This window comes from Tyto alba, unplaced genomic scaffold (assembly GCF_018691265.1).
Source record: "Tyto alba isolate M040663 unplaced genomic scaffold, T.alba_DEE_v4.0 Super-Scaffold_7, whole genome shotgun sequence".
Classification (NCBI taxonomy): domain Eukaryota; kingdom Metazoa; phylum Chordata; class Aves; order Strigiformes; family Tytonidae; genus Tyto; species Tyto alba.
The window spans coordinates 41782204-41809855 of NW_024881328.1; the positions used below are offsets into that span (position 1 = coordinate 41782204).

A 27652-nucleotide genomic window follows, 5' to 3' on the forward strand; every position below is an offset into this window, starting at 1 on the left:
AAACATGTGGCAAGGGTGTGGGCAACATAAGGAATCAAACAAACTTGGGGTCTTTTCCAAGTGAGGGATACCAGCAGACTTGCATCCTGCTTTCACCTCAGTCTTCTGGGACAGATTATCTGGAAACAGTTAATCAAGTGCTTGCTTGGTTATGTACAAAGGGCTCCACATTCAAATTGTATGGCACATGGGTGTTGTAAATCAGCAGAACCTGAAAGAAGAAAATGAACTGTAAACCTGCTAAAAGTGCTCTAAGCTTCTCTCAGCTCCTTCAAAGTACCTGCGTAACAGCAATAGAAACGGGGCATTGTTGCAAAGAAAATCGTCCCAGCAATGGCCAAATCGTGCTTCGTAGTGAGTCACAGTTCACTAATGAGTTCATAATTCACGATGCACCTGGTTGAGCCGGAGTTTTTGACCCCAAAGAGGTTAGTTCTCCAAGAAGACATTCCTGGTCATCTGGCAACTGAGCTTGACAGAGATATTGTGGGGGTTTTGTGTCTAATGCTAGCGTTAAAGCGATGGTTAACTTCTAGTCCTGCTTTTATCTATGATGCAATAAGATGCAATAGAATTATGAGTTTGTCAGAGATCTCAGACTTTATTAAACACCTGAAAATTTGTAATAATCTGGCATAATGCATATGATGGAAGAGCAGTGTTTGTGTCTTGCCAGCTTATTTCCATCACTTTAACCTGGAGTTTGAAGTAAGAAGACACTGGTGTACGTAGTGCCAGTTGATGGGATCCGACTCGGCATAAGCTTCACTGGCGTGTCTAGTCAGCAGGCTGCCTTCTGAAGAGTCCTGATGGTGATACTCACTTCAGCATTTGTCTGGTTGGAATGTACCGTCAAAATGCGTTAAAAGTTGACTGGATCACCTCTAGACAAGCTAATGATGAATTCTTACAAGCAAATCATTATCTGTGTGAATTAGACTTCAGACTTCGTCTCTCAGCTGAAAGGAAGAAAACATCCCAGTACTTCACATGAGCTCTTGCTCTGAGACAAACAACTTCTCTTGTCTCATGTAAACTGCTTGCAGGTATCTAGTGTACAATATCCTTGCAAAGATAAAAAAGGAAATAAAATAACTGGAGAATCTATTTAGGAGTTCCACATCCTTAGGTGCTTTTTTATGGGTTGATTTTCTTGCAAGAAAGCCTCTTGTGGGGACACAATTTAAAGCCTGAAAACAATAGATTTGGGGAATACTGAAACTTTGCCAAAGAAGGCTTTCTCTAAAAATGGCCTAAACTCTAGTCAGTGAAGGCCCTCGTTGGTTTTAACCAGAGATTACATTTCATCTGCTTAGCACTTGCAGCAGTACTGCTACAGCCCAGTCGTGTATTTCCTGCAAAGCAACTGAAGAAAACCCATTTTTTGGTTAGAAATTACAAGGTGCAATTGGTTTATGTTGGCACTAGTGAACTGGCTGATGAAATACGAACCCATACTGTTCTTATCAGTCTGTCTCCTTTTCATCTCAGTAATGTCCAGAGTAGAGGGGATCTGAGGGGACTAATAGTCCTCAGTGGCTTTAAGCAGCCTCATCTAGGGTCTTCTCCCCCACACCCCTGACTAAGGACCCAGGAGTCCACTCAAGCTCAGTCCAGGGCCTTCACTCACTCCCCGAGCTCCACTGGTAGAGTGCTGGTCTCCAGCTCAGCCACGTCTCTGCCAGAGCCTGTGCCTGGCATGGATGATTAGCTTGGTTGGTCAAGGGAATGGGCAGCCATTCCTGTTTAAAACTTGGCAACATGCTGCTTGCCATCACTAGTTAGGAGGACATTGTAATTTTCTGCAAACAGAACTCTAACAGCACCCAAAGGGAAAAGCATGCACTATATAAAAAATAGACACTTAGTCTCTAGCACTCTGATAAACTCATTCTGTCTGATTAAGCATACTGTGACATTTGACTGACCTTGTCAGCTGGAGGGGTGAATGGATAAAATAAATAATCTTTCAGCCTCTGACTGAATATATTTAATGTGCTGGGTAGGAGGTCAGTATGACTCATCCTTTCCATTTGCTGCATGGCCTGGTATTTGTAGAGAAAAATCAGTCCTTCTGTTGAATGCTTCCAGAGATGTAATGCTTCTTGGTACTTGAATCCACTACAGGTGCCTTTCCAAAATGATAGCCGGTTTCTGTAAAGCCACCACACCTTACCATGGCTCTCTAAATGAGATTTAGTGTGACTATTGCAGTTCAGTCCTAAGGATTCCTGATTAGCTGGCTGCATTCCTTAACATGCCACGGGCCACTGCAGCTTCAGAGTGCACCTGTCCTGATCCCACCATCCAGATTATGGAGTTGCTTCTTGAAGGTACCCTAGCTTGCTCCTTATCTAACACTGCCCTGAATGTGGAAAGTGGCACGTAGCTTTTGTGCTTCACCAAACACTGCATCTAATTTAATGAGACGACTTGATACCAGACTTGAAGAAGGCAGCAGGCTCAGCACAGGTCTAATACTGTCCAGGTAACAGCAAACTTTAAGAAGCAGTAATCAGCTCCTACTGCCTCACTGAGAGCATGCCTCAGCTTAATAACCTGCTTCTAAAAAAAGTTCCCTGAGGAAACAATACGCTGTACATGAAGATCTCTATAGGAGCTTAATTAGGTGGTGTCCTTCGAGAAACATACTTGCTTTTTCTCAAGTCTCTTTAAGAACTGGGCCTCTAGTTTCTAATTATCTTGTTCTTTTTGACTGGGACAGCTAACTAATTATGATCTGAGCGGGGGGAATGAATGCAGTAAGGTGATGTTCTTAAATGCAATCAGCCACCCATTGCTCTGACAAAAAGTGTGATAATGTAGTAACACAGCCTTGCAAGAGACCAATGTGAATGTAAGTGTTGCAAAATGTTTGCAGAAGTTTGCCAGGAATTAATCAAGTTAGCTTTATGGTGTAAGATGATATAGGTCCTCCATGCTCCAGCTGAAGCATTAAGTGATTTCTAAATGAGCATGACATCAAGTGAGCAGAAACCTAATCAGTAATTGATAGATCTGGTTGCATGTCCCTGTCACCACACTGTCTCCGATACGCAGACCAGATTGAGCCCCGGAGCCCTCAGTGCAGCTCCTAAGTAGCTTTAACTGTACTACAGTGATGTTAGAGGCCTCATTATGCCAACAGTTGTGGAAGTTGAACCCCCAAAGTGAAAAAGCAGTGCAATAATAAAGTAAAACTTAGCCAGCACCTTGGCCATTATTAGCTCGCATAGGAAGGCTAAATGCAAAAAGGAGATGGAGGATTACTGTATGCAAATAGCTGGTCTTTTTTCTTTTTTTTTTTTCTCTGTTTGTCCCAGCTGTCTAGACAGCTAAACAAATGCCAGGTTAATTTTTCAAGACACTGACTGCGAGATGTTTTAACACTTCATCCTTTATCATGGGTGCAATCTGCCCAGATTGTCTGGTAGTTATTGATCCTATATCCAGCGGACTTGAGGGTTTTTCAAGGTTATAGCACTTTAAAAAGTATCCCTGTCCAAGATTATAGTGAGTTTGCTATGTTTGTAAATTGATGAACGAAATATAAAAGTGGCTGAGGTTGTGAAAATAGTATCGGAGCAATGAAACGCTTGAACGGATTGGTCTGAATGACAGCTGTAAGTCCAGATCTTCTTGGACTAATATAAGTGTTCTTGGACCTAAAACTTAGAAATGAAACAGAAGGAGAGTTCAGAAAAATTGTAATAGTCAAGATTAAGGTATACACATACTACATTTGAAATGGGAGGATAGAGAAACATGGGTGTATTCTCATAGCTGTGCAACTCACTGTCTCACCCTTCTCCCTCCCGATTCTGCTGTTAATGTCAATCTTCTCCAATCTGGTGCATGAAGAAGTGTTTTCTAGGTGTGAGAGCAAACACCAGACTTCACCAATATGTTTCTCTGTGCCATGTGTCTGTTGCTTTGATGCCCTGCTGCAGCTAGAGAAGGCAGCAGGCCTGCTCAGGTCTTACTTTCTGCCTCTGACAGACTCCACAAAGCCCTGACTGGAGTTGTAGTATGTAAAATTCAAAAGGTGGCTGCTGGGGAGAACCTTTCCAGGACAAAACCCCGGTGTAGTCCATGCTGTTCTGCATGCCAGCGTTGTGTGAGGACTGAGCAGTGGCACTTGGCACAATATGATGGAGCAGGAGGCAGTGGCACCGCAGACATATGATGGAAAACAAGCTTGTGGCCCAGAGCAGTTGCTCGCATCAGACCTATGGAAATTCATACAGTGTATGATTAACACTCCCTATCAAGCAGAATCTTAAAAAGCTGTTCACAAAGAGGGAAGGAAAGCTTATAATGGTTCATAATGATAGCTCTTACAGAGAACTTGCTATCCAGCACTTCATAAGAAGCCATCTGCCACACTGAGCGCACAATGGAGCCGCATCGTAATTCCTAATGTGGGGCATGACCTGCAACGTAGCAGACAGGAACCTGGCTATGACATCCCTTTGATGTAGCCAGGATTGTTAACACCCCCACCCCCCCACCCCCCCCCCAGAGTCCATAAGAAAAATTTAAATGTGCTCTGTTGGTGGTTTGTTGCCCAGCCTTGGGATGTACCAGCTGAAACTGCTTTGTGGCCTGCTGTGGATGCAGCAAAGATGCTGCCATGAGCCCCAGACTATTTTGTGCCTGTGGCCTTTGCAGAATTCATGAAGAAAACTTAGATGTGCTGCATTATTACATCTTAAACATTAGAGGTCTGATTGGCACCAGAAGATTTCCCCCTTGGGTAGGTCAGCTATGTAGGGAAGCAGTAAAGCACAAACTTCTACACACTTAGTAGCATAAAGAATGACAGCACCTAGGTTTGGTACGAGAGAGAGCACCAATTATGGTTTGTTGAAGCATCAAATTGGAAGATGGAACTGGATAATGTGTGCTGGAAATAATTAGCTGATCAGCTTTTATGCTATACTCGAAATTTGTTTTCACTCTTCAAGCAAAACCACTCCACTACCCTTACACAAAAACAAAATTAGTACTTCAGTGCAGAGAAAGTAACCCTGAATACAACTTTATTTATTAGCACAGTGCAGTACAAGCATAGGAACATAGTAGCATGACCTGAATTAAATGACATGGTGAGCTGAAAAGCTCATCATGTAATCTTTTCTGCAGCCAACACTCATTAGTGCTCCAGTGTAGTCTACTCTGTATATGTTTCCATTTACATTTTCTATCAATTTCCTTACAGAAGCTCAACACTAAGTATCTTTTACATGAGATGCTGGGTGACTTCACTCGTGAGTGGTCACATCTCTATTACTTCATGTTCAGCCATACATTCCTTCTGCCTCTGACCCTGTTGCTTGCTTCCATTCTCTTTAGGGTGCCTAGTTTGCATTTTAGCTTGAGTTTTGACTGCTGTTCTGTTCCCTGAACTGTCAATAGCAGCGATGTGCTAGAAGAACTGACTTGCATTGCAGCTGTGCTTTTTCGGCAGGACTTTCTTGGTTGGGGGGACCCTGGAAGTTCATTTCTAAGTAATCAATGGATAGAGAATATCCCAAGTAGAAGTCTGCCCTGTCTCCAATGAGAGCCAGGAATTTACTCATATTGAGTGAAGTAATGTTTATTCTCAGGAGTCAGGAAACGACTTTATCTTCCATAAAGATACGTGAGAGATGTGAGCAGGGTGTCTAATCTACTGTATGGGAATGCTATGGTGGTAGTCAACATCATAGCTTAAATCTGGCTGGCAGGCCTGTCTTGTAACCACATGACTAGTTTCCTTCCCTTTTTAAGATGGATTACCAAGTAAAACTACTAAGGGTGTATTCAAGCACTCGAAACTTTCTGAGAAATGAGTGTGTTTCAAGAGCACAACTGTTACCCACATTGGTGGGCCGGTCTGTCCAACTGCAATTGCCTTTTTCTTCTGGATTTTGGCAATACCCATTTCTAACAAACTTTGCTGACATTGGGCATGCCAGCTTCAGGCCAACTGTACACCAAAAGAGAGATTCACGGCAACCAGTTATTTAGTCACAACTTCACTCCGAGATTGTTGATTGCAGTAAAAAGACACTTTTTGAAGGAAGAGGACAGACTTTTGGTGGGCTTAGGAATCAGAGCACAAAATTCTGTATTTTCCAGCTGTTTTCCCCTGAAATCTTGAGTACTGTCTTTTTAATTGTCTCAGAATCAGTGACTTCTTTCTGAATGGGACCGTCACAGCTGACAACCCTGCCTGTGAAATCTCTTCACCGCTCTTCAAATACTTCTAATTCATTTCCCACAACCATATGGTTGTCATGAGGATTTAAAGTCTATTCTCAGTGGGGCTTTCATTTCCACAGGCAGATAAGAAGCTTGCCATATACTATCCTGGCAAATACAACCACCACAGACTTGTTACATCATCAGAAAAGACGGAAATTGCTTTCCGAGAAATGAAATGACTAAAAGGCTAGAACATGCGGAAAATGCAAAACCCAAAAACCAACCAAACAAAAAACACAAAAAAAAACCCAAACAAGCAAACAAACCCCCCAAACAATCAAAAAGACAAAAACAAAAACAAAGCAAATAACAACCAAACCCCAAAACTTCAGAAGAAAACTGAAATGAGCTTCTGGCAAAACCAGTAAGATTCTTGTCTTTGGTAAATGATGGAAACTACTACATAATTTTGGTAATGATGGTTCAAATGTAGGAGGTCAAATGCATCATAGTTCCCTGGGTCTGTTGCTATCTAGTTTCTTATGGCTGCATGTCATTTTTAAAAGGCTGCTCTGAGCACTGTGGCAACAGCTAAGCTTTAGCCATCATATCAGAGGCTTCAGGCAGAGATAAGTCACTTAATATTTTTATCTCATCAGGCACATGTTTGTTATGTGACCCTTACAGCGGGAGAGCCCTTATTCCAAATTTGCATTATCCCACCCTGACTGATGAGTTTATAGCTGATGTGGGGAAGGGAGATGCCATTGTGCCAAAGTGCAATTAATTTTGTAAGTCGACTCAGCCCATATTTTCTTTTACTCTTTCACATCAACTCCCATTAATATTTAGCTTCATATGCTGGGTTTCAGGTCAGGCTAAGACAAACTGTCAGTGTTAAGTGCTGCGTGGACACGAAAGGAATATTCTCCTAGCAGTAGTTGTGGTGGCAGCAGAAGGTTTCTAATAATATAATACATAGCAAGTGTGCTGTACCTTTGATGTCTTCTCTGAGCTCTGTAAATAGTGGACTGAACTATTACAGACAGCTACTCCCCTACAAAACTGGTATTGGTTAGGGACAAGCAACACTAATTTAGTTTCTGTATAAGAAGGTTTCATTACTGTTTGAAGTCAATCAGTTTTACTAAATTCCAGGCATGGTATTTTGCAGCTAGCTTCAAATACATAGGGCACAATGATAGAAATGTGTTCTTGAAACTTAAATTTAAGCATAACCGAAGCACACAGACTATACTGAAAAAGGAATTCTCTCCAAAGGCACAATGCATTTCGTGCCGATTCCATTAAGGATTCTATAACTTTAGATATGGCTAAGCATAATGCTTTTACATGGAGGAACAGCCTGATGAATGTTGATTTTTAGAAGTGAAATAGCAGTGCTGTTCTTCAGCTGTGCTTGGAGTTGCTTACCAGCTTTTCTCTTGAGACTTAATTAAAAAGAATATACTGCCCATCTTCATGTGGAAATACTAGCATACTAGAAACATCGGTTTGCTTTGATGTAACTGATTAGTGATTAAAAAGCAGATCTATTCAGGTGTCATACTTTTATTTAATATGAGTGATTGTCATAAATACTGCTGTTTTCTTATATCTCATGAATCTCAGCTGTATGGCCCTGGGAAGCTGCAGGAGGTGCAGCCTCCGTTTATGGACTTGGAAAGACAACACTCCCAAAACAAGTTGTTCAGTGTTGTCTGTCATCGCAAAAAAATTCCTCTGCCCACTCCTTCCTGTTGCCTTCTGGGTGGGAGATGATCCTGTGAGCTCGTGGGATGTTGCTGTTAGCTCCTCACGACCACACTGAGTTTTCCAACTCCCCTAACGCTACTGCTGTGATACAACCATATACACATACAACGTGGCACTGAGCAAAATAACGAAATTGTGACCAAGGTGAAGATGCTGATGATTTTGCAGGGCATGTTTGAGGAAGCAGGGTGTGTAAACGCACAGTGCTGACGTTTGCCACCCCTGTTCCCTTGATCCCCAGGGCTACCAGAGCACTGAAGTGATGTCGGGATGCAACATGCTGCCTACAGGCAGATTCTTCCTGAGAAAAATAAAACCTGGGAGTCCAAGCCCAAAGTGTGAGGATTTAACTTTTAACTTTGATTGAAATGTATTTGTAGGACAAGTGACTTGCAGATTAGCTTCAGTATAAGTGTTGAATCTCTTTAGTGAGTAAAGCTTTCACTTGACTGCAAGAAAGCCATAGCTTTTTGTATCTCTTCTATAGTAACTATTATATGTATAGCTGGTACATATGCATTAGTGAAGCACCAAAGCCAGCTCAGGGGCAAATTATTGACTATTTCCATTGCCAAAAAAGCTGGAAGGCTGCTCATTCGTATAAGATGTTTGTTGTAATATTTCTGCTAAGCCCGTACAAACGACCTATTATATACTTGTCTGCTATTTGGAATGATTCTGCCTCTGAAAGTTTAGTTTTAAAAAGTGACTATGGAATAGATGTATGTTTGTCTGGAATAAACATCAGATAAGAGCAAGAAAGACTTGGTCCATCAGACACAGAATTATGGATAGTGGTTCAGATGTTCATGCTTTGAATTGGTCATATCCAGAAGTCTTCAACTAGTTAAATTATTTGGACAAAGGTTGTATGAAACTGCCATTTTATTTGTGTTAGTACCTCTGTTAATACTATACAGGTCATGTAAAAGTTGGGTAACTACCCTTGTAGGTGTATCTGCAGAAAAGCACATCTAAACCAGATCATTAATGATTAATTTCCAGCAGTTGTGTATATACATTTATATCTTATGCTGTAACCACTTCAAAACCAGACTTTTCATCTCCTCTCATTCCCAGAAAACAGCTTCAATCCGCTCTACTAACAGAAGTCTTTCTTTGCTGGTGTTATAGGAAATAGAAGTTAATGGTGTCTAACCAAGTAATGCTTAGTATTTCCCATAATAAACCCTAGGTCATTGCCAATATTTGCTATATACTACTGGCGTTTAGGACAGATTAGGGTTTTTTGCCATTATAGTAAACAAGATTCAGAATACCCTGGGAATAAGAGAGGGACAGCCTCACAACTGGGTAATTGCTAATAGTGAATTAAACTTCCCTTCTCTAAACTAACTCTAGGAAGGGATTCCCCCTCAAACCTGCTGCAGCCAGATAATTTGTGTATCTTCCAATCTACTGTTCATCTTTTGTCTAAGAAATTACTTAAAAGAAGATACACTGTCTCTGTCCCAGTTTTCTCTGCTGCATTTTAAGTGCTACTAGCAAACAGGGATGTGGTGAACTGTTTACTTGAACTTCATATTACAATTTCAGGTCCACAGAGCTGAAGCAGGTTTGACTTGGGAGCAGAACTAATATTTTTCTGTCATGAACATTCACTAAAGACTTCCTCTGTATTCCTGACTGAGTGTGACATTTAGAGTAGAAAAGCACAATCATATCTGCTCAAATCTTTTCAGCTGCATCTAGTGTAATTGCCAAATGGAATCTTGTGATAGCATAAGTGCTTGATTTATTGTAGTCAGCCTGTGAGATTTCTAATAAAGTTGCATAATGCTAGGCTGCTATACAAAGCCTGGTATCTGCAATGACATAAACCCATCTCTTTTCCTGTAGGAAAGGTGGTTGTAGTGACATCTGAAATGTGGTCTGAGGGAACACTACTGGCTAAAAAGGAGCAGCTGATTTTTTGTTATTCTGGGAGGCTGAGCATATGGTGCAGCACAAGGCCAAGCAAGTGTCTCCCTGTGCTTTGCCAGCCTGTCTCTCAGTGTGCCCTGCAGTCTTCTCTCCCTGCTTGGCAGGCAAAAGTTTTGCATTCCTCTGTTCCAACTTACTAGATATAGTGGTAAGACCTTGCCTTTCCCTATAAACTTGGCTTTGTCAGACATGCTAGGAAGTCACGGCCCAGTAACTGTGTGGGCAGTCTAATGCCCGGATTACAAATGGGAGGACGTCTTTCATTTCACTCCTTGCACTGCACTTTGTCGAACTTGTGTCTGTGTTTTGCCACAATATTATTAACAGTGGTGTCCAAATTATCTCCACAAAGTACTGACGCTGGCCTCTGCCCCACTGTTTCCTCTCTGTCATATGGTTGGTTGAGCTCAAAGACGAAGGCAGCATTTGTTCTAGAATAAAATTAAACAGCTCTTAAAAAGCAAGGAGAACTGGTCTGAGCCTTGATTAGAGCCAAGACCCTTCAACTGATACTGTTTGCTAAAGAAACGTTTATATTTCCTTGGCATTAACTTTATCTGAAAGGTGGGATCTCACTGACATTGAAGTATTCTAGTGCAATTCTGTGAGACTGAAACATCTCACAAGCTTATTAGACAAATCCTATGAAATCAAGAACACGGGAAAGTCTAAAAAAGAGGAAATACAGTGGTGTAGCAGTGGATTGGTAATTCGTTTGATCAGATTTTCAGGCATTGAGTTAATACTTTGGGATGGAGAGTTGATACTTCCAGTAGAGAGCTCAAATGCTTAACTGTGTTTAGGTGGATTGTGCTGATGCTGGGTGCTTTCCACAAGGCAAAATCTCAAATCTCCAGGCAAATACGCATTTTTGGGTGCTCCACAGCTGCATCTTTAATCTCCAGTGCAAATGGCCTGCTCAGTTTTCTAACAGTACAGCTCAAAATTTGGTTTTGGGACAGCATGGCTATTGCCCTTTCCCTTTTAATTACAGTACCACAGATGCTTTGGGAGACAAATTATTTGTCACTCTGAAAAATGAATCCAGATGCTTGCTTGTGCAGGAAGAATTAAGGTCTGTGGTTCATACCTGGTGTTGCATACACTGTGTGGATAAGAAGCAGCTCTCTCTACAGCTGAGCTGGATGCCTGTTGCGTTGGCACAGGAAGCTCAATATTGCAAGTGGCTTCTCAGAAGCAAAGACACTGTCAACTCAGCTCAGGTTACAGAGCTCATGAAGTGTGTACCAAGCTGAAGGCAACGAAAAATCGTGCAGCTTCTTTGAGATCGGTGTGCTACTGATTGATTAATAGACAGAAAAAAAAAAACCATGAGCAGATCAAGCAAGAGAGGGCTATCTGACAGTAATAGCACAACTGGTTCCACTGTGATTAGCCTGTTTTCACTTAAATTTAGGTATCAGTTGTGACTAATGCCCTTCTCTTCTGCAGGACGTGCCAGTCTGTGAACGTCAGGTTGTGCATGGGACAGACTCAGTCACTAGCACAACGTCACATATAATGTACCAGTCTAAAGGAGGCATAATGCCTTATAGTAGCTATACCATGTACCAAAATTACTTTAATTTCAGCAAGGTTAAACCTGAAATGGGTTTGGTCCCTCAGAGAATCAGAGCAGGCCTTTAACTAGACCTTAATCAGTCCATTTGCAGAGCTGAGAAGAGTTGTCCTAGGTACCCTCCCCTCTGACCCAGAGTTGTGGGTTGAAAAGGCATGAAAAATAGGCTTTGTAGCCATAGCTGATACTTTGGAGGTTGTGATAATGCCCCAAGCAATGGGGTAGCAATTCCAGCAGCTGACTGGAGAGAGAGAAATTGTGAGTTTGCACTGAACTTCTGGTGGAGACAGACTCTGCTGTTACCTTGGAGCTACAATGTCTGTAATAGGACTAATTAACATTCAAGGCGAAAAATCATTACTTCTGAAACATAGCTTTTATTCTCTAATACTTATAGTATCAGCTATCACGTAATGTGAACCTTGAGAGAAACGCTTTTGTAAGTAAGAACACCACCTTAGCTTATCAGGCTAACTCGCACCACCTAACTTACTGAGCAGATTTAAAGAGTCAACAGTCCCTTGTTTCACTATTTCCTACAGTAATTATTTGGAATACTTTGCCAGTATGCACAGGCATTAAAAGACTCCAGCATGAAATCTTCTGGCATTATTACATAAGTCAAATCGGAATTAACTACAGCCCCTACTCTCTCCTTCCTGGGAGGAAACAGAGGTGCTTCACTAAAATGATGTAGAAATTCCCACAGTTAGGAACATAGGGATGGCCCACTGGTTGAATCAAGAGTTGTACAGCTCAATATGACGTTGGCCAGCTGGAGATTAGAAAGAAGAGTATAAGGACAGGAAGAAGAAACAAGCTCTTCATAAAGAGAGCGGTCAAAGCCTCAAACAGGTTTCTGAGAGAGGCTGTGAAATTTCCATCCTTGGAGATACTCAGAATTCAAACAAGACAAAGTCCTGAGCAATCTGATCTAACTTTGAACTTGGCCTGGTCTTGGGCGAGGAGTGAGGGTCCTTGGACCAGGTGGCCTCCAAAGGTCCCTTCTGCCCTAAATCACCCTGAGATTGTCATATTCCCAACCTCCAGTTATCTGTGGTAGGTGGGGCCTCCTGAACCAGATGCATGGCTCTCTATTTAGTAGCCCCTCATGTTTGAATTCCCCTCTCTGAATTCGTCCATGGCTTTTTTTGAAGCTCTATAAACTTCTGTTACTCACAACATTTCGGAGCAAAGTGTTGTACAGCTTGTCTGCGCTGCTAGCTGCCGCCTTCAGTTTCCATCGAAAGTGCTTGTTTCCTGTGATGCCTTCTACCTCCTGTGTTATAAAATACAATAAATGTCACAATTGATTTTAGAGATGACTAGCATGTTCCCCATCCTTCCTAATTTACAAGAAGGGAAAGCTGGTCCTCGGGCAGAGATGTATGATCCCACTTAGTGTCCTGAGAGGCCTGGCGCACTGCAAATGGTCGTGGAGGCAGGCTACAGGCTTGGGTTGTACAGCCCAAAAGTAACGTGGTGTTCTTGGCTATCTGAACAGCACGGCTTGTCCTTGCTTGTACCGAGTGGTTTAAAACATGCCATGGATGACGATAGCTCTCTTCAGTTGGCCAGACCCTCAGGTAAAATGTCCAGATCTTGTTTATCTTGCATCTTAATTATTCTGTGAGACATATTGTGCAGTTGTTTCCCTGATTCTGTCTGGTCTTCTAAAGACTTTAAAGTTGTGTGACAAAGGTTATGTCATGGACCAAAATGTATTCCTTGGGTCAATGCCCAGGAAGCCGTCTAGCACATCCCGCCCTTTATTTGCATGAAGAAATTGAGAAGTTAATATGAGGAATTGCTTTTTATGCAAGAGACACAGGAATATTCATCCAATAGCCATAAAAACCAAGAGATAATATTCTGATTCATCCTCTGTGTGTTAAAGGAGAAAATCAAAAGACAAAAGGGTGGCTTGTGCTGGCTTTGTTTTCCTCATGCAGTCAGTGCTGGAGCTGGGCATTGCATTAGCAGACCTGTTAATAAAATATTCCATAACAGCCAGAGCAGCTAATGCTTAATGGAAAAACATGAACTGTTCCATTGGGAAACAATTGCCCTTTATGCAAGATGCATTTATTCTCTCCCCCTTTTGTTCAAGGAATCTTACTTGGAACAAAAAAAAGCTTGTCCCTTCAGACGTCCTCTGTTCATGCTGCTTACTCCCCAAACCAGAATCATAATCCCTTGTTTGGACGACATAATCAGTTACACAAATATCAGATGAGATAGCACAGACAGATTATAGCTTCCAGCAGGACGAGGGAGGATGGGTCAAGCTTTAAATACCTCTGCCTTTATGCAACTGTTTTTCCTAAGGATAAAGCAAGAGCAATATAAACAAGAATTCTTTAAGCAGATGGCCTTTAGTAACCTCTCCATGAGACATGGGCAGCTTGTAAATAGTAAGCGGTCCAGAGAGCAAGCCCTGACTGAAAGGGCTTTCCAGACCTGGGTGCAGAAAGCCTTGTTGCACAGCTGAAGGGGAGGATGCTATGGGAAAACTTAATGCTATTGGGAAAAAAAAAAAAAAAAAAAAAAAAGCCAGATAATTATCAGTAAAGAGTGAAAGCCACTGTAGAAGATAAAATTCTTGCTCAGTTTTAAACCGTAGTTGACAGCTGACTTTGCAGCTATTTAGTGCAGTGGTTGTTAACTTGGGAAGATGGAGGATACTTTTAGGAGCCATAAACTGTAGGTTGCTTCATTTTCTCATTTGATGTGACAGGGAGGTATCCTGCCCTTGGTGTAGGTCACACTTCTGTTTCCTTAGGGGTGTTGCTAAACTTTTAAGGAAAAAGGGAAGTTTGACCTGTTGTGATTTAAGTATCGGGTGCAGTGTAATGTGTGACATGCACCTGTTTCTAATCCAGATCCATAAATAGATCCTTGAGAGTCCCCACAAATCCAGCCTATTCCCCTGACAAATTTCTCCATATGTATGCTTCACACTTTGCATGACTGAGCTCAAAAACTGAAAGATTGAAATCTTTCCCTGATTAATATTTTCAAGAATTGTAATTTTCCAAACTAAGTTAAAGGATGTTCAAGCTGTACAAATTGGAATCACTATTTCTGTGATCCAACACTGTGAATAAAAGCTCCAGTGGCTTCTTTAAAGATTTCTCTTACACCGTACTGGAGCTGGTACATCTTGAAACTGGCTCACCTCAACTGTCTGTTCATTTAACAATCCAATTGACTGCTATCCATGTATGTTTATACAGGGCATATGGAAAGACTTTTTCTAGGTTGTGAGGAGTCTGCAGGTAGAGGAGATAATATGGAGAGGAGGGTTTTGGTGAAGATGAAGAGTTTTGAAATTGTGTGCACAGATGTCTGGAAACTTACTCAGCCAGCCCCAGATGCAAATGCAAAGCAGGTAACCTGCCCAAATGTCTGCTTCTGGTGTGATTGCCATATATTAAATTTTCTTCTGTATCCTCACTTTCCTAGCTGGGAAAGGATGTTGACTGAGACTTCTCAATGAGTTCACTTCTGTCTTGGTTACGTAGCAGTTGTTTAAGCCAGCAGTTTTGATTACTTGTACAGGAAAGAGTGCAGATAAAATTCATTCTTACATCTTACTGAGACCTTCATCTCCTAAGTCTAGCATGTTACGGATTGATGGATTTGAGTCAGAGGTCAGAAATAAAAAACATGAGCCACTTGATTTTACTTGTGCTATCAGACAACTATTGTAGGGTGCTTGAGGGTCTTTTGCTGGGTAGGATTTGGAGACAACCATTGCCTCTTTAATATTGGATCTGAGATACTGTGTGCAGAGCTGTGAAACACAGCTAGCCATTTCACGTACTCAAATTGGGTAGGAAAACTGCAGCTTAGTAATCATTGCCCTATTGGAATGATTGTCACCAGAGGAGGATTAAATGTATAAATGCATGCAGAGTTAGATGACCATTTTTGCAAAGTGTTTCCATACTTGGCTGAAAAACTGCAGTGGGTAAAGATGCTTATTTTCCCAGAAGAGCATAGTAACAGTAATAATTAAAAAGCCAGGTTTGACTGCATTAACCTGAGTCTTTATGAGATGGAATTCTAAACTAGACTTTACCTTTAGCATGCCACAGTAAAAACTGGATGCTTGGGGAAGAGATTATGAGAAATGAATTAGGAAACTTGTCTGGCAAAGCTTTTTTCACCTTTTACCAACACACATGTAAATTGTGTAGGCTGCATGCCCAGTGTGGGTGTAAGGCTTAGTTATGATTCAGCTAAATGGAATGTAAATGAAGTCTCCTATAATGAAATGAGTGGGAACATTTTGGACTTTTGTTAACTTCATAGTGTAAAAAAGATAATTCAAATAACTGCTTCTAACTCCTGAAAGATAGTTTTCAAAAACCTGATTAGAGACAGATAGATTTGGGGCTTTTGTTGAACTTAAACCTTCGATGAGAAATGTCTGTAAAATCCTCTTAGCCTTGGTGCCAAGCATGATTTGAGAAATGAAATCTTGAATGTCTGAAAGGCATAGACAAATTGAATTTAACATGGAAGGGCTGCCAATAGCTGGAGTTAGGCACTGTCTCTGAGCTGAAGAGCTATTGGAAGTGGTAGTAATTTTTAGTAAAACCAGTATTCAAGTAATGACACTTTAATGACTTCAGCCAAGGGCCAAAAAGAATAGAGAACAAAGTGGGACGGTGTAAGTTAAGCATGGGTCAGCTGGGCTATCTCATCACCCTTGTAGTTCTGAACTAGTGAGTAGGAACTTAACCACCAGCTTTACCCAGAGTTAACAGTGGGATATTTGTTAGACGTACATTTTTATATGCTTCCAAAAATGACCTGATGTTGCAGGTGGTCTTGCAAGTGCCCGTAACTGCACTTCACCAGATTTTAGGAAAAAAACATCTTTAGAAGCTGAGACAATCAACTTTCTACTGTCCCCCACTGTTTTCTGAACTGCAGTTTGTGTGCTGAGCAGGTAGAATAATGCAAACAAAACAACGGTACATCATGTGAGGAGCGATTGTGTAGTCCAAATTGAATTGTAGCACCTCCAGAATTGCAGTATTTACTTAAGATACATTTGCTGAAAGGATCACCAGAAGACATCAGGATAAGCATGTGTGTTATACCTCCAATTGGATGCTGATGAGGAGAGGATATACAATGAATATAAATATAATTGTAGGTGACATGAAGAGGCACATGAGCCTTAGATTATTTTGTAGATCCAATCCAGAGTAGTGAGTAGTGTTGAAAATTAGCTGTTCCAATAGCAGATTGTTTGATCAGATTTTTTTTTTTTTTTTTTTTTCCCCCCCCTGGTGGAGGAGGAAAAGCTGGTTGTATTCAAAGATGACAGGGCGGGTCAGAGACTGGAGGACAAGCTGTGGCCATTTTCAGGAACGTAGCTGCCAAGGTGCCTGCCCCGGGCACGGGTGCTACGAGGTCGGGCAACGGCAGGAGAGTACAAAGCAGGGCAGGGTGTGCGAGGTGAGGAGCCCCAGCCGACAGCGAAACAGTCGCGGGGCTGTCACAGCTACTGGAGCAGAGCAACGTGCCACGTGCAACCCCCTTGGGGGCAACGAGGAAAACTGTGACAGCAGCAGGAGGGCACTGGGAAATTAAATGAGCAGGGAGCCCGCTGCAAAGCGAAGGGAGAGTACAGGGTAGATGCTGCCTTGCGAGTTCTCTGTTGTGCTCACGTACACAATGATGTGCAAGCATGGGCAGTACCCAACACCTGAGATCCTGAAATAATTTGCATATGTGAAAGGTAGAGGCCTTACAGGGAACGGAGGTCTGGTAGTCTCTATTTGTGTTACATTACAGGCATGAGCCATTAGATAAGGTTGAAGAATCTGTCTCTCGCTTCATGAAAGCCTGAAAAAATAATTACACTCTTTCCTTGGTGGGTAATAGCTCAACAAAGCAGTAAGTAGCTTACAGCGTGCTGCTCACTCTCCTAGCTGTGATTTACTCTTCTGCAGCATTTCAGTATGCTCCTGGTTGTCAGCCTTGGGACTGGCTAATGCATTTACACTCTGAGTATTCATGTCTTAAAGCTCATGTTACGACACGTGTCCTATTTGATAGGAGTGAAGATGCCTGAAAATTAGCCTGATACCTGGAAGTTTGTCCTTATGTTCAGGTGCTAGTAGACTAATAAAGGGCTGTCTAATCGAATGGAAGTGATCAAATTAAAATTCTGTGGCATTGGCATTTCCAAGCTAAAACTTAGAAGTCACAAATGGAGCTGGCTGGAAAAAGCCCAACTGACTAGAAACAGAGTCTGGGACAAGACAGAGTCGAGGTTGTTTCCTTGAGCTGAGAAAATGGCCAAGCCGCAGCTGCTAGTCTTGTCTGGAGCAGACAGCTGTAGAAAACATTTTGCTGTGCAGCAAAAGGGCAAATATTAGGATGCCATAAGATTCACTTGTAGTTTAGCTCGCATAGCTGAACTCTGTGTTCAGCTCCTGCCCTCCCCTTGTACCAGCGTTATTCTTAGGGGTGAAGCAAGAGCAGAATTTGCCCTGCTGGCAAGCAACCATGAAGCTCCTGATTTTATAGTTGAACGATAAAATGCTCGTTAATATTACACCACCATCCCTCTGCGGAGGCTGTTGCCTAACACCTGCATGGCAACAGGAGCAACTTGTCCAAATCTTTTCAGTAAGGTAAGTGAATTAAAGAAATAAGCATGAAGAAAAAATACTGTTAGGTGTAGCTTTCCAATAGGAGATGGTGAATTTGAACAGTGGTTGGACAGCTACGTGAAAAGATAGTGTCTTGCTCTGCTTTTGGCCTGCAACAGAAGAAAATAAGTCTTATGCTCTTCTGGGTCATGCCCATGTAAAAAAATTAAAAGGATTTAAGCTGGCCTAGCAGAAGCTAAACTCTTGCTCAAGGGAGCATCACTGTATGGATGCAAGAGAACACCTTCAAGAGAGATTATTTTGATGCAAATAGCGTTGTGATTCACAAATGCCTGTTAAAAAGTAAAATGTTGATGTGCAGCTCTTACGCTGGGTAACCACATGGAAGCAAAAATATCTCAGTGTAGGATCTGCTTCTCCAGTGATCCCCATCAGTCAGCATTCATACATGTCGGCAGAGCAGTGCTGGGAAATGGATCTAGGCAGGCAGTAGATACAGGAATTGAGTATAAATCTGCAATTCTCATTACCTCAGTACTCCCAGAATAAAATCATAGGTCTTTAAAGTATATTCTTTTTTCTTTGAAACCAGTGGTAGATTCACAAAATTATAAAACTTATGAAGAGTATGAAACTTTAGACATGCTCATGACATAGTGTATGTTTCTTGTGTTTTTTGGTTTGTTTTTTTTTTTTGGCACTAGAATAAGGTCTTAATATTCAAAACTGCCCGAACATTTTCTTCCTGTGGATTTCTGACAGAAGCCGGATCTGGAAGTTAAACAATTGCAGCTTTTTAAAAGAGAATGGGTTGGGAGCACCAGTGTCATGATGCACAGCCGGAAAAGAATTTTTGCAACAAAAAGATCTGTTAATGAATTCCGAGTATTTATAGCTCTGTGAGCTTTCCTGCAGAGTTTATCTCCATGGGAAGTTATTAGCTCAAAAGTCAGCTTAGTCACAAGCTGCTTATAGGGAGTATTTCTATTTATAATATTCTCATTTCAGTAGCTGGTGCTTCTATGACATGATTATTTACTAGTTGAGGTGTCCAGTACAGCTTGGGTCAAAAATTATTCCTTTAGATACAACTGTCTTAACAGGGAAAGAGCTATGCAAGCATGACAGGTAGAGGAACACACGCTATGTGAGGCTGGGATGGAAGAGAAGAGAGAGAGATGTTGAAGCCCTACTGCTTGCCCAGTAACCCTGCATTTCCTCTGAGCAGCAAACCAGGTGTTCCCATGGCAAAGGGAGTGGAATAGTGGGAAATGTAACAGTGCTAATGTTGCGCATGTTATTTTTTCATCCATTTACTGCTTTATCTGATCAGTGGTTTCTGAAGCAAATACGCCTTTTGCAGCGCAGGGTGAACGGGGTGTACATATGTCAGCACAGCAGAACAGCTTGGAGCATGAACTGATACTAAGGCCATTCATGCATGTGGTAATTTGTTTTATAATAGCAGCAGAAAGCCTGCTCATGCATCGGTGAGATGCAGCAGCCTGCTAGCCATCAGGGAATTCAAATACGATTGTTGACCGGGTATGCTAATAAATATGAACTTACACCCAGATGAATTTTATTGTGTTTATGGCCCTGCAGAGCCTCCCTGTTTGTTGCCACTGCCACAGTGCTGGGGCATGAATCTTTGGGCTGGTTTTGCAAGCCTCTTTCTGCAGAAAGTTGGGTCTGAAGAAGCTGTAATCCCTTCCCGCTGTTGGAGCTCTTGGTGTGGATCTGGCTACGTTGCTCCTGCTGGAATGCACCCACGCTAGCCTGCAAGTGGCAGCTGCAGCTCAGTTGATACGACGGTTTACGCTATTCGGAGCTATTTGGAGTCTGATCGTGCCCTTCAGGGATCGGCAAAGGGGGAGGGAGGGGAGAAAGTGAGAAATGAGGAAAATGAAGGCGAGAGCCTGGGTGGCAGTTGTGAAAAAGCAAAACTTGATTCTTCCATCTTGATTCTGGTTTTAGCACCCTGCTTCCATGTGCCCTGCGCAGGCTTTTTTTTTTTAGGTTTCTCAGTGAGGTTTGACTTAGAGGAAGGCCTTAAGATCAAGCGTTGCCTCGGTGACATGCTGCCCTTCTAGAGCAGCTTTCACTACCAGCATATCAAGAAAGTTGAGGTTTTATTTGGAGCACCAGTTATATTCATGGCTGTTTTACCGAATGGCAGATGTTACTGTTCTTTTCACAAGGTGCAGTGTCACTATTTCTGACCTCCTAATCACCGAAGGTCATGCCCAAGAGGGTTCCAAATTAGATTGACTTTAATTATAGCAGGAGACTAAAAGGGAAATTGAAGTGTTGAAGCCCACTGTGGAAAATAGGGAATGTAGCCGTAGGTTTGTGTAGTGTTGCCCTGAGGTCAAATGATGCCGGTGTGCGAGTGTGCTGTCTGTGGCAATGTGCTAGAGTTCCCTTGCCAGAAGAAAACCTGGGCTAAAGTCAGGACGAGGTGGGATCCCAGGTGGATCCAAGGAATGCTCTTAACCAACGGGGAGCAGTCCCACCGGGCCTAAACACAGCCAGGTGCTGAGAACAGGCTCCAGCAAAAGCCCAAGGCAAGGTGAGGTGATGGACCAGGGATGGAGTCCAACTAGGAGGTCAGGAGCAGACAGGGCCAGAGACAGTGCTGGAAACAAGCTACCTGCATGCTGGAGAGAGTTGCACCTACCATGTAGCTCAGGCCAGGACTGGGCACCCAAGGATGAGCTAAAGTGAATCCCCTGGCCCATGGGCAGGGGTGCAGGTAGATACCCCCTGCGCAGGGCAATTAGGGCCCATTGGTACCTCAGGGCCCTGACAGATTATCAGCTGAAACTCTTCTACCTGAAGCTGAAGTCAAGAAATAACATTGGACTTCTTAAGTTTCAGTTTAGCTTTCGGATGGTTTTGAATCATTCCTGGATGGTCAACATAGGGACAATTTACTGTGTGTCCTTTTTTCATCTCATACAGGGAGCAATAAACACTGACTCAGCTGTCCGTGTTCAGAGAGTTTATCACTCAGTGCTTAGGCTGCCTTAGCAATTGCAGAATCGATGAAGACTGCAATATCAGGCTCTCCTCAAATCCAGCTCCTAGCAGCCTCTGTCTACTGTGGTTAAAGCCATTAGCTGCGCTCCTTCACCAAAACCTCTATAATGCCACTCATTTACTGTCACTGGGTGTTATTAACTGTTGCTCAGGACCCCTAAGGGTGTATTTTCTTTTATTAAATATGCTAAATGGCATTCCTGACAACCCTTTGGGAAGCTGAGGTTGCCTTGAGTTCTTGGTTGGTGAGGCAGCGCTGTGATTCATAAAACCGCAGCAGTTCAGCTGAAACCTACCCTGCAGTGCCTGAGTTTTATGACATCAAATCTCTCAAAATGTGGGTCGTGAACCTGAGATACCCCAATGCTAGCATCTTCATTTGCAATGAGTTTCACTGAAATGTTCACAAAAGTCTGCAAACCCCGCTGCCGGATTACTGGGCTGTAAAGCATCAATTTTTGACAGATTTATTTGGGTTTTGACATAGACTGAAGACTATGTGCTACCTTAAATGTTGATGACAATGAACCGAGAATCAGCCTTATTTCACCAAGCAGAACTGGAGCTGCAGATGTCTTTCCAGCTAAAAGGTCAGCTGGAAGCACAGACTGCCACTAATGTGCCTTGTCACAGGCAGACCTTTTGTGTGATGTCTGGAGTGATGGGCCCTTGACTCCAGACAAAACACGATCTGCTAAGCCATTGCTCTGAAGGTCAGCCTGAGAAATAAGACTCCTAACCTTCATTTATTTACTTGATGTTACTCCCTCCTCATGATGTTTCTGTCTTTCAAGACCAGAAGGAACTTGCTACCATGCAAATATGTGTTCCCAAACATCTCCATCTTCATAACCTAAAAGCAGGGAGATGTCTGTCAATCCACAAAAAGCATGTTGTGTCAACCCTGATAATGAAGAGCTCCAAACAAAACAAAGCAGTAAAAAATGTTTCATGCTGCTATAAATCACTTTGAAATGAGGCATGCCAATGCCTTGTGTGGAAAACTAAAATGATGCAAAGAGGACTCAGGAGCTGGCAGCATTTCATAGTTCTTTCCAATCATCCCACATAGAACTGACTTTATTTCTAGTTGCACATGCAGGTTTTTACCCCTCAACCTTGCTGGCGTCTCATGTTGACATCAGCAGGAGCCTTCACCAAATACATTTGTCTTTATACTGATACTTTTTATAGAATTGGGCTGCTTGCCACTCAAGGAAATTGTAGTTTCAGAGAGGTTCATGTGGTTCCTCAGTATAATTCATTCCCTGAGAGGATTAAGAAAAGCTTAAATCTGGCAGCATGACTCTTTTGCCTGTAAGAAGCAATGAGTATTTCTTACCCAATCTGACAGAAGAAAACTAAGACTCATTTGGTTTTTAATAAAAACAGAATGTCACTAAAAATAAATGAAAGCTTCAGCTGTCTTCTGCAGAGGAGAAACATCCCAGTGTAAGCTCTAGATAGCTACCATTACTTGCCCTGTTCAACCCTCAGCTAAACAGAGCAGGACTGTATAAGTATGCAGAAGGATGGCAGCAACGTTTATTTCCTCTGACCAGGAAGCTATAAAATGTTCCCTTGGTGAATCACAGCTAAGATGCGTGTGGAGGAGCCCGGGGCAGGATACATCAGACAATTCATACTTTTGTTTTCCAAGACAATTTAAAGCTTTAAGTGAAAGCGAGTATACAGAAGGTTCCGAGATGTGTCTTGTGAAAGCTTCCGGACACTGCCTGAGCCTTTCATTTGTGCGATGCACAAATTGTGCAAAGCTGTTTGTGCAAAGCAGGAGGAGGTAGGGCACAAATGTCAAGTGCTCCTCTTTTGCATGCTGTTACTTGTCAGCAGAGGAATATCTATATGGCTAAAGGGCAACTCCGTGGTTATCAGTCAATCTAGAGGAGCAGGCTTGTAGTAACAGCTGATGTTTTGTAACTATTACAAAGTATGAATTAAAAATCGGGTTATAAATGCCTGAGAGCTTAAGTAACTTGTGATAAGTAGCTTAAGTAACTTGTGATCATAGCTTTGTGATACTGAATGTTTGATATGACAGACAACCCAATGCCTCCAGAAATAGATAGTGGTATCAAACTTTTACTTGTCCAAATCTTTTCAGATGCCTTGAAAGGAAAAAAAAAAAATATTCTTCTGTACTATTCTGTACTTTTATGTGCTTTTGCTCCTTTTTTGTTTGGAACTGGAAATTTAGTCAGAGGTTTGTCCCTTTCTTTCCTGCAGCAGTTGTTCAGCTTTTAAGTGCTATGGAAGAAAATGGTGTGCAAGGCAAGAGAGCACTGCCTGGACCTCTCCTCGATATTTTGAGGAAGGGAGGGAATTGTTTGCTTAGCTGACAATGGAGCTGGGCTCTCCAAAAGCCAAGGTAGCACTTCAGGTGGTAATGACAACCTAATAAAATTGGATCTTAACTATTTGTAAGCTGGAAGAAAACAGCATGGAAAGAATATTTTCTACTAGAAGGGGACTGAGTTGGTATTTCAGTCTGAGCTTTTGTCTGAGCATGCACAGAAGTTAAACTGGACAAAGAATATGAATAAAAACTGTTTAGTGGGTGCCAATAAAACCAGTCACTAACTAAAGACTACTTGCTGCTTCCAGCCAAATCATCAGACTCAAGACCCTTCCTCCACCTCCATGGCAGAGGTTGCTGGTTAAGTCAGTCTGTGTTTTACCCCGATGGCAGCACTTTTCCTGGAACATGTGAGCTGCTATAATAAATTTACCCTACTTGGACTTAGCAGTGTAAACCTTCAGTACACTTCTGTAATCCTGGCTGTGCAGCTTTGCCCCATATGGCTAGCCTGGCGGGATTACTTGAAAAAATGAGAAACTTGTGGCTAAATGTAATGCAAGCCCCTGAAGTGTGTGCATAGTTCCTCAAGGGTTAACATCTGAGTCCCCTGCAGTACTTTGTTTGAATAGGTTTCTTGGCAGGGGTGACTATCAGTACACCAGGCTTGGAAGTATTGATTTAACCGCTGGACTGTTATCTTGGAAGTTTTGAAAGACCTAGCCTCCTGGCTCTTACTCTCTGATCGTCACATAAAGGCACGCTTTCCTGTGAGCCAGCTGAGAACTAAGCCCCAGAACTGCTTTGTAGAGGCACTTCTCCCTGCTCTGAGCAGGACTTGACCTGTGTTTGTGGCTAAGGATTTGCACTTGCTCCGCTCTCAATCTCCAAGGATCTCAACTCACATTTTTGACTCTTAGTCGCAGAACTGTAGTCTGAGGGAAGGTCAGTGTGGACAACTTAATTCTCAAAAGGGAAAGCTGAGATGAAAATGTCACTTCGGTGAATAGGGGTTTTAAGTGTTTCTCTTAAAACAAGCATTCAGCAAAGCTGAATGACCAAGGCTTCTATACGCAAAGGCCTCAAAATGATCTGCAGCTGGGAAAATGTATTGAGCCATCTTAAGCATATCAGTTTTCTCACAATCATAGTTTATCGACAGCAAGACAGAGCCATACTCTGGTCTGCTTACATGATGATCCATTACCACCACCTCTCTGTGTGGGCTTACACTTGCCAGTACTCTTCCACACCAGCTTCCTTTCTTTTTGCCTGCAAAGACCTCTTTCTGCACCGGGGTGTATTTACCACTGGTGGGTAGTGTTTAAACATCTGCAGTTGGAGGCTGAGACACAGCTTCAAGTGCCATATCGCAGAGCAGAGCCAAGTTCATGCCTGACCTAAGAGTGAAGTTAAATAGTTCTACTCTGGGAATCAGTTCAGTGTGGGATCAGGCCTTATTCAAGTCTTAATTGCTTCACTGTTTATTAAAAAAAAAAAAAAAAAAAAAAAAAAAAAAAAAAAAAAAAAAAGCACTAAACTGGGCTGGAGCATGACTATGAACAGTTGAGCTATTTAGCTGGAGTGCTTAGTACAAAGCAGTACAAACTTCATAATAACTTTCAATAACTCATGTTTTGTCCCTTCCCTCTGCAGAAGGAAAATGGACTGATGTCATTAACGATTAATGACTAATGATGTCATTTTTTGTCATTAAAATAACAGAATCAAGCAGTTTGTAGACTGTGCAGGAAAAGAATAAGTAACTTGCTTGTTGTACTTTATTTTGAAACACTCTGATAGCTAAATACTCCTAGATCCTGTGAGTTGATGAATACATAATATGTAAATGTGATCGGTTCTGCATAAGCTTATGCATATTCACAGTGGTGCAGGTGCCACGAATGCCATACAGCACAAAGCCACGCCAAAGGTTGGGGTCTGGCCTGCAATCTGACTGCCTGCAGCTGGTGAGCTTCCAGTCTCACAGGCATCAGTGGCTTCATCCAGCGCGACAGGAAGCACAAGCATATAAAAATGTTTGTCCCGAGTTTGAAGTAGCTTGAGTCTGTGGCCTGGGAAGAGGAAAAAGCCTTCTACTCTCCGTTCAGATTGCATAAGGGAACCTGTGAAAGCTGATGGGTGTTAAAGTATCAACCTGTCGTGGTCTGCATTGCAGGAAGGCACTCGCTGAGCACACAGCACTGCTGCTGTATCACAGAAGGCTTTTTGTTATAGCCCAAGCTTTCTGGATGGGGTTCAGAGAAGCTGCTGAGCCATGAACAGTGCAGGTTAAGGTGACCCTAGTGTTACAGTTCATCCTCTCAATGTTTAGGCTATTTTTATCTTGTTACTGTGCAAAGTATGTGGCTTTCTAGGTGTACTTGCGTAACATGCTCTGGCGATGCAGTTTATCAATCAGGTACATTAACTGCATGAGTCTGCACAGCCTACGCTGGCTGACAACAGTGAACAACAGTCCAGAAGCTGTTCATGTGTTTCACCTGACTGGTGATGAGGCAGGTGGAGGCGTTGGGGGCCTCTTGGCAGTTGAATAACTGCTTCACTGCATAAATTTCATACATTGGTAAAAATAAACAGATTCCTGAGTAGTCGCTTAGGCTTATAGTAACTGTTGATAGCTTGCTAGCTTGACGTTGATATATGTGATTTTTAAAAGTGTTAAATAAGTATTTCCTTATTTGTGTGGTGCAAAAATGTTGCTTTTACTCAGAGGGAAAGAATATGCACAAAAGCTAGCAAAAGCAGAAGCCTGCTTTCCAATACTTAGTACTTGCTGCCAGAGGAGGAAGTGTGAAGAATACAGTGCTTCAGTGGGCACCTTCTTGGTACGGTTTGAGAATCCCTTGCTACTGTTCACCTCATGGCAAAACTAGGGCAGAAGTGTTTGCTGGGAAGCTCTCTGCATGCACGGTGGGAGAGGAGATGCTGTTTGCTACTACTTACATTTATCTGCGTGCAGTATCACCAGCTTTGACTTTTCCAGGCCGATGTGGGTATTACCCTTTAAAAAGGGAATTATGTAAGACAGGGAAGGAGGACTGTGGTGGAGGATGATAGCAAATAGGGGAAGGAATGTATGAGATCACTACTGTCCTCTAAAAAGAAGGACAGCTAGGCTATATGGCTTCTGTAAGGTAATACAGTGTGCACGGCAGCTGGGAGAACATGAAAGGCTGCGGCAATCGAATGTAAAGGTCATTCTGGGAGCAAATGACTTAGCCATGCTCTAAGCTGAGATGGTTTTGTCTCTAGAACTTTTGCTTTTACAAATGAGCACTTCGAAGTGCAAGAAGTGGTGAAGTACAAGTTTCCAGTGCAAATCTGTGCATCCTGGGAATGTGTATAAGGGATTGCCTATGTGGATTTCCAGTAAAAGTACTTCCAGGAACTTGAGCTATCCAAGCAAATCTTTTGAGTCAGCTGAGGGGCCAAAGTCCCATCGTCTTGTATGGTGCAGCACGCAGAAGAATAAAACAGGGAACAGAGGAATGCAAATATTGTACTTGCTCTCGAGACAGGCTAGCCATAATCTCAAACATGAACCAGGGATGGGAGGTGCAAAAGCGAAGCTACTGTCCCACTAATAATGTGGAATTGGTGATAAATGGAGTGAAGATCCCCAAATGAGACTAAACTGAGTGCTCAGGTTGGACTGCAATCTTATCAGCGAGTTTTTGCTTCTGTCTCTTCAGGAAGAACTTGAATCAGGCGGTATTAATGACTCTGAAAACAGCTAGAAAGGGCATATTATGATTTTGGTGTCTGGGAGCGGGGAGGAAAGAATAGGTAGTTGCTAGTCATGAGGCAGGATAACTAGCACTGCAGCAAGCAGGTCAGATTTAAAGGGTAGAGTTTCCTTTTTGAACAAGAATTTATTATTTTCACTGCATATCAGTTGCTTTCTGAAAAAAACAGAATTCAGTTTCAATGAGGAGGGACTGGAACATGTCACCTTACTGCTTGTCCTTCACAACTCTGGGGCAGGTGAGCTGCCTGGTAAGAGCACACTAATAAGCCACTTGACTGACAGAAGAAGTATCTAGAAAAATCAGTTTAGGCTTCCATGGAAACGATGTTGATGGTATGGAAGGCAGCAGAAAGATGAGGTGTAGCTGGAGGAGCAGTGCAAGCAGAAACTCATCAGTG

General features: G+C 42.4%; 1 long non-coding RNA gene across 1 annotated transcript in view; it reads right to left on the minus strand.

Annotated features, from left to right (window-relative positions):
- Window positions 1-847: 847 nt before the first annotated feature.
- LOC116965210 overlaps window positions 848-27652 on the minus strand; it is a 29516-nt gene continuing 2711 nt past the window's right edge. The window contains exons 2-3 of the long non-coding RNA XR_004409208.1: window positions 12669-12767; window positions 848-959 (exon numbers count right to left, since the gene is read on the minus strand). This is a non-coding gene — a long non-coding RNA (uncharacterized LOC116965210). The remainder of the gene's footprint in view (window positions 960-12668; window positions 12768-27652) is intronic.